This window comes from Ceratotherium simum, chromosome 13 (genome assembly GCF_057802395.1).
Source record: "Ceratotherium simum simum isolate JZ-2026a chromosome 13, ASM5780239v1, whole genome shotgun sequence".
In the NCBI taxonomy this organism is placed as follows: Eukaryota; Metazoa; Chordata; class Mammalia; order Perissodactyla; family Rhinocerotidae; genus Ceratotherium; species Ceratotherium simum.
This window is the reverse complement of record NC_141912.1, coordinates 61,019,082-61,034,009: the sequence shown is the minus strand read 5'-3', so window position 1 is coordinate 61,034,009 and position 14,928 is coordinate 61,019,082.

The following is a 14,928-nucleotide window of genomic DNA, read 5'->3' as shown; positions in this document are numbered from 1 at the left end:
ATCACTTACTAAAATAGACATACATACATATATATTCCTTTGCTATGTTCCATCTCCTTATCTTTTGTCTATTTATTTTATTTTCTGGAGAATTCCTCAACTTTATCTTTCATCTTTTGTATTGATTTTGTTTCAATTTATGTTATTTCATCTCCCAGAGGATATTAATTATATTTCTAGGCAAAAAATTCTTCTACTCCGTTAGTTTTTTTCCGTCTCTGTTCGCTTTTCATTCTTAGTTTTGATGTATTGCTTTCTCAATTTATTTTATTTAAGAATATACCTTCAAATATCTGATAAGCTATGTATTCATATATATACATATATGTGATGTTTCTACATATATGTATAAATGTATGTGTATATATATATAGAGAGAGAAATAGCAAATATTTACTGAAAAATAACATAAAAACAGGCAAATATGCAAATCATAATGGTACAGTTCACAGTATTTTCATACTGAGCACTTTCATGTAGCCAGCACTCAGATCAAGAAATAGAACTTCACCAGCAGCACCCTTGAAACCCTCCTCATCTTTATATAAATGGAATCATACAATATTTACTCTTTCTGTATCTGGCTTCTTTTGTTCAATGTTATGTTTATTAGTTTCATTCATCCTCTTGCATATAATTCTAGACTGTTTATTCTTATTGCTATATAGGAATGTATGAATATGCTATGATTATTTTATCTGTTTAGTCAATGACTGGAATATAGGTAGTCTCCACTTAGGGGCTAACACATAGAATGCTGTTATCAATATTCTTGTAAATATCTTTTTGTGCATGTGTGCATGTTTTCATTGGTGTACTAGGAGCAGTTTTGCTGGGTCATAAGATGTACATACTACCTGTTATTTAAAGAGACTGTAATAATTTAGACTCCATCATTAATGTCTGAGAGTTATTTTTATTCCATATCCTTGCCAATACTCGCTAATTCCAGAAAATTTTATTTGAGTGATTCTAGTGGATGTTTTGTGCAATCTTAATACTGTTTCAATTTGCATTTCCCTGATAATTAATGATATTAAACACCTTTCGTATGTGTATTGGTTATTTGTTACATCTGTTTTGTAAAATTGATTTAGATTTTTGCTCATTTTTCTATTGGATTGCCTATATTTTCCTTACTAACTGATTTTTAAGATTTCTTTATATATTTGGATATTTGAATATATGTGTTATGTGTTCTCGATTCTATGGTTAGATATACAAATTGTGAATATCTTCTTCCAATATATAGTTGCTTTTTCACTTTTTCAATGATCTATTTATATTTAAGAATGAAAAAGTTATTTGGAAGTTGTATGCATGATCAAATCATATTAATTGTGAAAACTCTTAGTATGACAATCAGTTTCATGAAAAGAAATCTTCAATCTCTGCTTTGGTGTTGAGAGTATAAGCTTGGCTTTACAATCAGGTAGTAAAGGTACAAGCCTGGCTTACAACCACCCTGAAAACTCCATAAGGCACAAGCTTATGATAGAAATAGAAGTTGGGCTAAGCATTATCCTTGTGTTCTGATACCTAAGAGTAGGACAGTTTATGATACTAGGGCCTCTTTCATTCATTGGTTTCAGGACAACACACCTACTTCCCCATGTGCCTTATGTCTCCAAAGGCAGAGTCACTCTGCTCTAACAATTTCAAAAAATAAATTCCTATTCTTCTCTTATGACAAGTGTTCTAACAGCAATGTGTGTTTGGAGGAGAAGGATCTGGGTTTCTAAATGCTACTGACACAAGACTTTCAACAAGTAATTCTAATCCTACCTCCCCATTCCATTCCAACTTTCAATGGTCCTGATTGTACTAGTTTTGCGAACCTTCTAGAGTTCCATAAGTGAATGCTGCTTTGGTTTCCTTCTTGCAGCAATGAGTTCTAGCCTTTTCCAATGAGATAAAGAAAATTGATTCAGTTTATTTTTTCTTCATCTTTAAAATTCTATTGTTCTCTCTCCACGCTCTTGTCTCCTTTCTTCTATTTCAACTGAGGCTTAAGAAGGAAAGGAGCCATGTCCATTGTGCTTTATGATAACATTTTCATCAACAGGAAGGTTGCCATTTCTTAATTGTATCTCACCCACACCTGGATACCTAAATAATTATGTTCATTAGTAACAAACATTTCTTATTATTCCAATATGTACATGTGTATTAGTTAAATGTTGATTGGAATAAATATAAATTGTAGGGTTAATTTTCATTTCCACCTAGAAGTTAATATAACATCATGTTAATATATTGACATATTAATAATTTAAATGGTCATTATAATATATGCCATATACATCATAATAATATATAATATAATTTTTGCTACAAGTTGCAGAGTACTCCCATGGAGGTATAAGAAGGCCTCTGTCTATTCCTTGTATATTAAGATGCCCAGAGCATCTTTATTCACCATTCTTCTCCAGGAAAGCATGGACATCTTTCTGTTTCAAAGTTATTTCTACATATATTCTCTAAGAATTAATTTCAGTAAAAAAGAATTTCCAAAAGATGTGATATAATCCAAACTGACAAATATTTTGATGACTGTGATATTATAGAAAGATACATAAGTGTAATACATTAGAAGAAATTATTTTACTGAAGAAGTAACTCCAAAGATGCATCTAAAAAGATGTTAAATATTTTATATCAAAGAGATTTCTTTGGAGACTTTTCTTATTTGCATAATAATTAACATAAAGTTTTATTTATAAATGCAATGAACGTGAAAGGCAAATTAGAGATATGATTTTATTTCTTATTTTCATTTATTCCAATATTCACTTTGAAGCCATTTTAAAATCCTGCATACCTCAAATGAGGTATAAAACATTTTTTAAATGACTACCTAAAATTTATTTTAAGACACTAAATATGCTCCAGTGTACACACTGAAAATAGCATCACCATACCTTCATATGTCACAAACCATTTTTTCTTCTTTTACACTAGTTATTTACACATATCTATATTAATAATTATAAATATTCATTATATTTGATTATCATATACATTTTATATATTTATTTTGGCCATTTTCCTTGCCCTTCCAGAACTATTACAATGTAATTGATGACAAAGTAGGAAAGATGAATCCTCAGGTTGGAGTAAACATGGCATAAAAGGAACATCACATGACTGAGGGGGGTGTACTTGAACCCAATCTTGGATTCGCTATGTTTTCACGTATCACAGACTGTTAGCTAAAATCATCTCCCCTTCCCAACAAGGAAAAGTTAGTCAACGTGAGCCCTAGGGTTCCTTAGTTCTAAATAGTGTGACCATTCTGAACACAGGTACAGTGGAAGGTACCTGCTCAAGACACATTCCTTTTAAAACTTGAATCTACAAGAAGTGTGAAGAGAAATGGAGACAAGAAAGACTATATATGGGATATATATCATTGTCAAAACCAGGATGACTGCAAGAAAAATGGGAAGGAAGAAGTAGAAATAATAGACATCGTGAAGGAAGTATCAACACATTTGCCTAACCACTTAAAACAATAACAGTTATAAAGAAGGTCATCTTTTGCCAATGTGATTTATACTTGAAAGATGAGTAAATGATGTTTGTCATATTTGTTTGTGCTATAATTTGGACTATCCTTAAGAATTTATCATCCTAAAGCATTTGAAATACAGTTCTGAGCTTACATCTTCTAGTTGACAATGCTTACTGTAACACTTCCAAAGCAATTTTTAGAATCATTTTTCTTGTTTTGGGAAGAAGCACTGAACTAGAATGCCTCATTGTTGGTGGTTTTTGAACACTGTGTCAGGTTTATGCATACCCAATGGTTTCTAATCAATGTGAAGTATTAGTAACTAAAATACTTACTATGATAAAGAAATCGACATAAATTTCCCTTTCAAGTTCAGCATTTGGAGACAATATATTCTTACCTCCCCAGATAACTGTGTGACTTTGGGCTGGTCACTTTAATTCCCATAGGCTTAGTTTCTTCTCCTTGATGGGAATAACAATAAATTCCTTCTCAGGATTGTTATGTGCATGTATAAAAGAATCAATTTAAGGTATTCGACACATCATCGTAGCACATAACAGATGCTCATTAGTTGCACAAATGGTTTATTACTATTGATAATCTACGCATATTCCGTACAACATTTCAAAAAGGGTTTTTACACAGGATACTGACACAAATTTAAGAATGTGATTAAATAAAAATTCCACACTCAAATAATTTTGATTTGAATAAAGGTAAACAAAATTTTTTAAGAAATCCCATGAGAATTTCCAGAATTTCTAATATGCTTATAGTATCGTGATCATCACAGAGGAATTTTTATTTGCAGTATTTCTGAAGCTTATTTGACCAGCTAGCATGGATGGAGGAGGGAGGGGGTCTATTAGGGGAATTCCATCCCGTGGATGCATACTGCAGGAATTGCAGCTTCATCATCACTGTCATATCTCCTTTAGGTATATTTCCAAGCACAGGGTTAATTAAATTTGACTTCAACTCGTGATGCCTAAGGAGATATGTATGCAATTCAGCATATATATTTCAGTCGTTATAGGTTCATTTTATATGTAGCATTTTTACTCGTTTTGGTCTATTTATATGAAAATTGACATCCTTATTTATTTCTGTCTTGATAAATTTAGTTCACAGCTAATTTTCATCATTTTTAAAATGTGAGCATTATTTTAAGAGTTGAAATAGAGACAATATAATATTATATAGTGTATAAAAACTAATTCTGATTCCCAACTAGAATTGTATATTGAAAATTATTTTTACAAAGAAAAACCTTAAAAAGATGTGATTGCTCACTTTAAGAACCATATTTATTTACTAAATGGCTTACTTGATCATATGAACAACGCTTTTAACTTTTCAGCCTTATTTCAAAGCTCAAAACTATTTATCTTTTATATGAGCTCTGAGGGAACTGCAATGAAATCACACCATTAAAACCAAGACCTGATAATAAATTCTGGAGTACTTAATTTGTCAAATAAAAGCGGCCATTTAACCTATAAAAACATAACTAAACAAAGATGAATTAACTTAGTTGTGAAGAAGTTTCTTGGGGCCAGGAAAGTGATTATGATGTTAAATCAGCATTTCAAATATAAATGATTTATGAGAGTCTTCCACAAAAAAATAAAAAATAAGTCCATCCTCAAGAAAAGCGTGCAATTTTTAAAATGCTGATAACAATGCTTTGTACTTAGTCCGAAATTGTTCCTTAGGGCAAGATTTTTTTTGCAATGCTAGGTTAGTGCTTAAAAAAGGAGAAAAAAGTAAAAACAAATTGGTTTTCATTTCGTATTCTGCACCATTTACAAATCCATATGTCCTTGGTGTTTTGTCTAATCTCCTAAAAGTTTTAGTTTCTGATTTTTAAAGTAGGAGGACTAACAGCACGTTCCCCATAGGGTGGTTAGGAGTTTTAAATGAGATAATCTAGGAAAGTGACTAACAAAATTCTCATACAACTGTGTTTCTCCAAAAATATTGTTGGGGGAAAGATTGAGCATATACATTTCAGCTTTTAATTTGTTTAATTATTTATATATTTGACTTGAAATTGTGTTCATGAAGAGAGGTCAATTCTTTAAAAAGGATTGAATAACTGTTTATGTTAGTGAAAATGAAATTTAGATATTTTTGTTTTGTTGGCCAGATATCAGATTTTGTTTGAAAAGAGGAAGTTATAAACCAAAAACTAAGTTTTATTTATGTTAACTGTTTGAATTTTTTAGAAGAATATATTTAAGTATTTACTAAGCTAATTTTTTCATTTACAGATTTTGTCTTTGAACTGTTTAACTGTCTTGAAGAGTGAAGAGTTGAGTGCTTATAATCAACGTCAGAGAGATTACTAGAAGATTAAATTGGAAAACAAGTATTTCTATCTTACATTTTCCATTTTTGGTTGAGTATATTCCATACCTACACTGCTCATTTTGTTACCGAACCAGGCTCGTTTTTGCCTATTGCCTGGAAAGCCAATCACCGAGATGACCAGATTGTATCAGAGAGAGGATTTTAATCACGAGGCAGCCAAGTAAGGAAACCGGAGAACAAGTCTCAAATCCACCTCCCCGAATATGGGGGCTCAGGGATATTTATGGGGTAGGGGGCAAGGTGGTCTGGAGTGTGGAGATAGATGATTGGAGGTGAGGAGAGGTGAGGTAATTGAGGGTCTGCGCAAGCATAGTTAGACTTCATGCCTCTTCATAGGACGCATGTTCACAAAATGGTGGCGTTAGCATGATTTGAGGGTGGAGTTTTTAGCCTCTTGATGTCAAAAGGTCACTTATCGGGCATCTGCGCAGGCCCAGCTGATGGGCTGGTGGTCTCAACTGGCCTGAGCTGGACAAGGGGTTCCTAAATCCTGAAAAACAGCTCAAAAATCCATTACCATAGTGACCCTGGTGCCAAGGAGATGTTATCTTTAGGCTCCTAGTGGGAGGTGGATAGCATATTGCCTAAGCACCACAGTTAACAGTGGGTGGGTGAACAATTAAAAGCTACAATCAGTAATTGCAAAAAAACCTTTAGTTCCTAGCTACCTAATGATCAATGGCTAACTGTTTACCAGTTTCGATTTTATGTTTATTATAAATTTGTTATTTTTTTAAATAATATAAGCAATGCCACTAAAGGAAATGAACAGATTTTAATAAAAATTAACTGTAAATGTTTAAATAAATGTATTATATACCGTATCAATAAGGGCTAATTTTCAAAAGAGAAAATTATGCGAATTCACCATACTAATACTACCATGTTTATGCTGATTGTATATTTATTTAAAGTGAATTTAATTAGATGAGACATTGTTAATTTTGAATTGGGTGATACTTTTCTATCTCATTTACCCAGCAAGTTAGTCAAAAGAAGGCTAGTAATTGTTTTTGTTTTTTCCATTAAAGAAGATTATACTGAAAACCTGTTTTCTTGAGAAGTTATGCTCTGTTTTTAAGCATAGTTATAATTTTCTATAAAGAAGAAAAGAAATACATTCTAATATAATGACTGTATGAATCATCAGTTTTTCACTTGAGTTCTTCCTTTTTTAGGTAACTCTATGCAACTATAATTTTAATGCCAATTGTTTCTAAAATGTTGATATTTTAATAATTGTATTTTTCAAATTGTGCCCCGAATGCTTGCCACTGCAGTCATTCACACCTGCATCCTTTAGAGGAAGAGTAACAAATGTCATGCATATTAGGTTTTTATGTGCATGTCTGGAATTCAAGAGATAATCTAGGTTTCTTTAGATCTGTATTTAGAGAAGCATGCACATTCCTCTGATCAGAAGCAATCATGGATACTGGTTTTCATAACCAGGGTTTCTCTGAAGCCACAAAATATCCCAGAAAGAAACAACTTACATAATTTAGTTATCATGCCAGATCTTTTTGATTCAATCATAACATACTGTAGTTCAAACTGACTTTCCATATTAGACTCATGGTTTCCTTTGGTACTCACATGTTTGAAAATTGGAAGATTTTACTAATTTTAATAGAACTAAAACTTTAATAGAAGTTCTCATTGACTGCAACTTTTTATATCTGTATTTTTTAATTCTTCAATATAATCTTACCTCTGCTGATTCGCTGACTCAGAAGCAAAAACGAAAGAAAAGCAAGACCACCATTTGCCCTTCAGCAATGGCCACTCTCTCAATAAGTAATAGATGAACAAAACACGAAGTGTCCCCAGAACACTGTAGTTCAGTGGACGAGATCTTTGCAGTTCTGAGCTAATGGACAAAAATACAAAGTTTGATTCACTGAAATCCCTGTGCCTTAAAAAACGCAGCTTGGAGGCTGCCATCATGAACACTCTGGTTCAGACTCTCTGCACCTTTGGAAATCTCTCAGAGGTCAAGATCTGAGCCCTTGAAGAGGCCTACATGTTCAGTACTCCTGAGACTTAAAAAATCAATTCATATTTCTGTACCATGTGTGACACTGTGCATGTGTGTGACTCTATTCTCTCTTCCTGAAATTATTTTTTCCCTCAGTCCTCTTTCTGTCTGACAAAATCTTACCTGTCTTTCACAGCTCATTTCTAACATCACTTCCCTTGGAGCCCCTTTCCCAACTTCCTCACCCATGCACCTCAGTCTCCTGCATATTTTTCTTAGCATTTTGTTCATAACTACTGTATCACTTAGCAAGTGGAATAGCAATGATCTTTTATAGGTTGATCTCTCACTCCTGACCCTAATTCTGCTTGCATTGAAAATATGGGTTGCACTTTCCACTTTATTTATTTTCATATCCACACCACTTAGGAGAGGACCTGATACACAATTAGCACTCCAACTATATTTGTTGCAAAGGAATAAAGTAATCACATATCCTGTGATGCTCAGTTTATATTATATTTCTTTTTTTTTTTGTGAGGAAGACTAGCCCTGAGCTAACATTCGATGCCAATCCTTCTCTTTTTTGCTGAAGAAGATTGGCCCTGGGCTAACATCTCTGCCCATCTTCCGACTTTATATGGGACATCTGCCACAGCATGGCTTGACAAGCGGTGCATTGGTGCACGCCCGGGATCCGAGCCAGCCAATGCCGGGCCACGGCAGTGGAGTGCTCGCACTTAACCTCTGCGTCCCAGGGCCGGTCCCTATGTTATTTTTATTTTAAATGGAATCGTTCAAGTGGATTTTTTTTCAACCAGTTTGATGATATTCTCCACATCTTTTTTTTTTCTTTTTTTTTCACTGAAGACCTGCAGAAAAGGTCAACTGCAATGTAAATTGGGTCTTGTACCCAAAAGCTTTGGAAATTAAACTCCTCACTTTCTGACAGTTAATGGGAAAAAAACACACCTTAATGATCTTGTGAAGTAATATGCATCCCAAAGGAGAAGAGCTATAAAAATGCCAAATATTTATATATCATAACAAAATAGTAAAGGCAATGGATATAGTGAGATTAATTCATAAATATGAAAACTTTGGGGGAATAATCTTATTTAGTGTTAATTAAATGGCAAAGAAAACTTCAAAAAATGCCTAGTGTTTGTGAGTAATTGTACTACCTTTCTTCTTAGGGTCCTTTACCTCCAGCCACTTGTATGACACTTTATCCAAATATGCTAACATGGAGAATCAGACTTGACACTGTTAATGCTCCATGATGCTCCGTGATCTCATAGAGCAGTAAGCCTTTCACGGCATTCCTAAAGAATTCCCATCTGGATATCAATTCTTACTATGGTAATATGATGTAGAGAAGAAGAATCTGGTAACAGCTGTACAGTTTGGGATTGGTTTTAAGTTTTTGGGTTTTAAATTTGTTTTTCTTTAATTTGTGTTGTTGTTAAAATTCTGGATAAGCAAAGTTTGTGTTATTTTTAAAAACATGACAACTTTTCAATCAACTCAGTCACTTCTGTGCTCTAATAAAAAGAGAAATTAGGTTTCTGTAATTGGTTAATACAAAGGAGCCCTCAATTTTTCCCCCCTCTCTTCACTCCCTAAAAATTAAGTGACCTCAAATCCACTTTTTTTCCTCAAAATTTAAAAGTACCCGAATTTTATGGATGTGCTAGCAGCATTTATAATCACAATTCTACAGCCTTTGTAATATCTTGTGTCAGCAGTTATATAGAGACAAGATCACGGTTCTTTTTAATTTCACTAGCTGCTTGTTTCTTGGTCCAGTGCTTCCTCAAGTTTGCAAACTAAATGTATTTACAATTAGTACATTCTAATATTAATTAAATTATAAAGAGCGGATCATTTAGCATAGGAAACCTGAACATTATTTAGTGTTCCTTTAGGTCAACATAATGTTTTATAGATTCAGTTTAGTACTTATTTTATTGGAAGATTTCATTCACTCCAAGAGACTTACCAGTGATAGTGAAATGTGGAATTTTAATCTAGAAAATATGGTGTAAGAATTCCATTTTGTTGAATTAATCTCTATTATCAATCTGATGACACTTTATATAATAATCTAATATTAAGAGAAATATAGTATGTATTAATGTGGCGGTGATTTACTGTTTATCTAGATTATGTACAGAGATTTCAAAGCAATTTTTACTCTAAAGCTTCCATGGGGTTTACGTGAGTTATTGAACAGTAGTTCTCAAGGGCCCACTCTATAGAACACCGTACTGGGTGAAAAAGTAGTGCTCAGGGAAGTAGGAGATGTAGAAGTGAGTGGGGAGAATCAGGCAAGAATATGAAAAAAGAAAATCAAGCAATAGTTGACTTTGCTGAATTTACAACTTGTGGAACAATGGAAATGCTGAAACTGTAAATGAAAATGACTTTCTCTGTCTATCAAAGGCAAAAAAATTATCTTATTCTTCCCTCCTTTTTCAGAGTATTTCTGCGGAGACCTAGTGAATCTGAGTTTTTATTCTAACATTTGGAATAGAAATAATTATCTCTAGGGATAAGCTTAGTCTCCAGCTTTAACAATGAAGAGATGTCTCCAGGAGATATGCAGATAATACAGAGGTGATCTAAAATAACCACTAGATTAGTGAAAATATACCTCTGGAATTAGCTCAAGGGTCCTACAGGTGACGCACAGAATACTGTCACAAGGGGGAGCCCCTTTGTTTGTGGAAGATAAGGAAGTTATTGTTCTTTCTCCTGCTTTGCTGTGCGAAATGTGGGACATTTTGTCCTAACTTCGTAGTCACTTTCATGCTAACTTATTTGCATATAAATCTGTTAATGCTAACCCAGTAATAAGCTGTGTTTTCTCTCTCGTCCATACTGGCTTGGAAGGGTCTTTTGTTGGCAGGATTGTTTTATTTCTCTAGCATACACAGTCACACACACACACACAAACACACAGGCATGCGCACATAGGGGGACATAAAGAGAGATTCAGGGCAAATTTTAAATCCAAATATTATAGAACTGCGTGTGTAATTGCTCAAGGAACACAGATTAGGTCTACATAGATTTAAATCAGCAATTCCCCAATCTGGTGTCCTGGGATGAGGAGAATTTTTTTCCATAGTCACATTATTTAGGGAAAAAATACTTCCTTCCTTTCTTTCTGTTTCGGTTTTTACAATGTGTATCAGTACATTAATGTCTTTGCAATACAGAAAAATATTTGTTCATTATTTATACTTATATGTACCCACTGACACATTTTTTGAACATATCACTAATTTACACACTCTAGAGATAACTTCCCCTGGAATATTTTTGTGATAAGTTGATCTTGCTAGATTAAAGGAGGGAAGACAGGTGACTGCAGGATAACTTTGGAGAGATGGCATATTGGAAAAGGTATGATGACATCAAATACGCGTGACAGGAAGTTATGAGCAGACGTAACTCTGGCCATGGCTGGGAGAGGGCAGCAAGAAATGTGTGTGCCTCTACACACAGTGGGTATTGTATTGTATCATGTATTATAACAAATAGACTCATCCAGAAGGGAACCAGATTAAATTTCCAGTGAGGAAAAAATAGGAAGAGGGAAATGCAAAGGATGTTGTGAAGAAAAGAGTAATCAGAGTAAGCTATAAATTGATGAATGTAAAAGAAAAAATTATAAAGAGACATTTCAAATTTATCAGCACTGCAGATGACAATGCCACCAGTCACTCACTCAGATGGATAAATTCTATTATAGTTTATAATTTTATTTTATTTATTTATTTTTCCCCCAAAGCCCCAGTAGATAGTTGTATGTCATAGTTGCACATTCTTCTAGTTGCTGTATGTGGGACGCAGCCTCAGCATGGCCGGAGAAGCAGTGCGTCTGTGCGCGCCCGGGATCGGAACCCGGGCCGCCTGCATCGGAGGGCACGCACTTAACCGCTAAGCCACGGGGCCAGCCCTCTATTATAGTTTAGATAACACTCACATATAACACATTTTATTATCAAATCCATGTTAAGCCTGGTATCATTTTTTCAGTCATAGTCTAATTGAATACAATAATTAAGCAAAAGTGGTAGCCATAGAGAACCGTAGGCTCAGGAATTTAATCTATAAGGAAAGAAAACATTTATTAAGACTTCACTATTTTAAAATTGTGGTAAAAATAGCCTCTTAATATTTTAAGTGTGCAATACAGTATTGTTAACTGTAAGCACCATGTTGTACAGCAGATCTCTAGAATTTATTCATCTTATATAACTGAAACTTTATACCCATTGAACAGTGACCCCTCGTTCTCCCTCCCCTGGCAACCACCATTCTACTTTCTGTTTCTATGAGTTCTACTATTTTAGATAACTCATATAAATGGATTCATGTAGTATTTGTCCTTCTGTGACTAGCTCATCTGATTTAGCATAATGTCCTCCAAAGTTCATCCACGTTGTCACATATGGCAGAATTTTCCTCTTTTTTTAAGGCTGAATAATATTCTATTATATATGTATACCACATTTCTTTATTCATTCATCTGTCGTGAACATTTAGGTTATTTCCACATCTTGGCTATTGGGTATAATACTGCCTTGAACATGGGAGTGCAGATATTTCTTTGATATCCTAATTTCAATTATTTTGGATACGTATCTAGAAGGAGGATTGCAGAATCACATGGTAGTTTTATTTTTAGTTTTGTGGAGGAGCGTCCATACTGTTTTTGATAGTGGATGTGCCAATTTGCATTCTTGTCAACAGTGTACAGGATTCCAATTTCTCCACATCCTCACCAACATCGTTTTCTTCTTTCTTTTTTTTTTTTTGATGATAGCCATCCTAAGAAGTGTGAGATGATATATCTCATTGTGGCTTTGATTTGCATTTCCCAGATGATTAGTGATGTTGAGCATCTTTTCATGTACCTGTTTACCTGTTAACTATTTGTACGTCCTCTTTGGAGAAATGTCTATTCAATTTCTTTGCCCATTTTTAAATCTGGTTGTTTGGCTTTTTGCTATTGACTTGTATGAGCTCTTTGTATATTTTAGATATTAAAACCTTAGCCAATATATGGTTTACAAATTTTTTTCCCATTCCATAGGTTATATTTTGACTCAATTGATTATTTTCTTTACTGTGTAAAAGCTTTTTAGTTTGATATAGTCCCACTTGTCTATTTTTGCTTTTGTTGCTTGTGCTTTTAGTGTCGTATGTAAGAAACCATTGCCAAAACCAATGTCAAGAAATTTTCCCCTATGTTTTCTTCTGGGAGTTTTATAGCTTCAATTTTTCTGTTTAAGTTTTTAGTCCATTTTGACTTGATCTTCCTGTATGGTGTAAGATAAAGATCCAGTTTCATTCTTCTGCATGTGGAACACCATTTGTTAAAGAGACCATCCTTTCCCCTTGTGTATTCTTGCCTCCTTGTTGAATCTCTGTGACTGTATAGACGCCAGTTTGTTTCTAGGCTCTCTATTCTGTTCCATTGGTCTAGAATGGAAGTCTTTTTTTATGCCAATAGCATACTGTTTTTATTACTGCAGCTTTCTATTATATTTTGAAATCAGGAAATGTGATGCCTTTTTCTCAAGTTTGCTTTGGCTATCTAGGGTCTTTTGTGGTTTTATATGAATTTTAAGATTGTTTTTTCTATTTCTGTAAAACATGTCATTCGGATTTAAATAGGTATTTCATTGAATCTGTAGATATCTTTGGGTACTATTGACATGTGAACACTATTAAATCTTCCAATCTACGAACATGAGATGTCTTTCCATTTATTTGTGTCTACTTTAATTTCTGTCATCAATGTTTTATAGTTTTCAGTGTACAAATCTTTCACCTCTTTGGTTAAGTTTAACCCTCGGTATTTTATTCTTTTTGATGCTATTATAAATAAGATTTTTTTTGTTAATTTTATTTCAGATAGTTTGTTGTTAGTGCATAGAAATGCCATTGATTTTTGTATGTTGGTTTTTATATCCTGCAACTTTACTAAATTTGCTAGGCATAGAATAAATTTATCTCAACATAATAAAGTCCGTATATGAAAAACTCACAGCCAGCATTATACTCTAAGATGAAAATCTGATAACTTTGCTCTAAGATCAGGAACAAGGCAAGGATGCCCACTCCTGCTACTTCTACTCAACATACTACTCAAAGTCCCAGCCAGAGCAATTAGGCCAAAAAAATAAAAATGAAAAGAAATAAAAGGCATCCAATCAGAAAGAAAGAAGTAAATTATCTTTGTTAACGGGTGATATGATCTTATATGTAGAAAACTCTAAAGACTCCACAAAAAGCTATTAAAACTAAGAGACCTCTTATTCTTTGTATTTTGCTTCTTTTCATATCTTACGTAACACAAATAGGGGGGAGATATAGTGATCAGTCAGTCCAAAGGGCAGATGGCTCATAAGTATTAGACTGGCTACTATAACAGAGATTTCTAATTGTAAAGGTCTCTAAGGTTTATGTTATATTCATAGTGACTCCCAAAACAAATGAAATGAAAGGTATGTCAACATATGATAAAAAAATAATTAAGTAGAAAATTAAAGAACATTTAGGTAATGTTTTTTTACCTTTTACCTTTTTACTAGTGTTTCACTCATTAAAAATAAATAATAATTAATATGTTTGTTCATAACAGATTACTTGTATCTTAATGTTACCTAAGAAATAATTTCCAAAATTAAAATATATATATATCTCGCTGAGTAAGTTGCAATTTAAATGGACTTTCAATTTGTAGTCACTAAAAGTTGAAACAGTGTATTTTATAAAAATGTGGACTATTATATTTAAAGTAATTTAAATTCATATAAACGTATTACTCTTAAATCTTAATACATGTTATCGTTATTTTATCATACGCTCTTAATAAATTTATATATGTGTGAAATTAGATATTAGTCAAAATTATTTGTTATTTGAATTAATCAAAGTAGGAGTAATATGGTGCTTTTAATGCTTTCAATCTACCAATCAACATTCAATAAAGATTGCATGTTTTCAATTACACATAAGCAAGGTAAATGCTAATAGATTT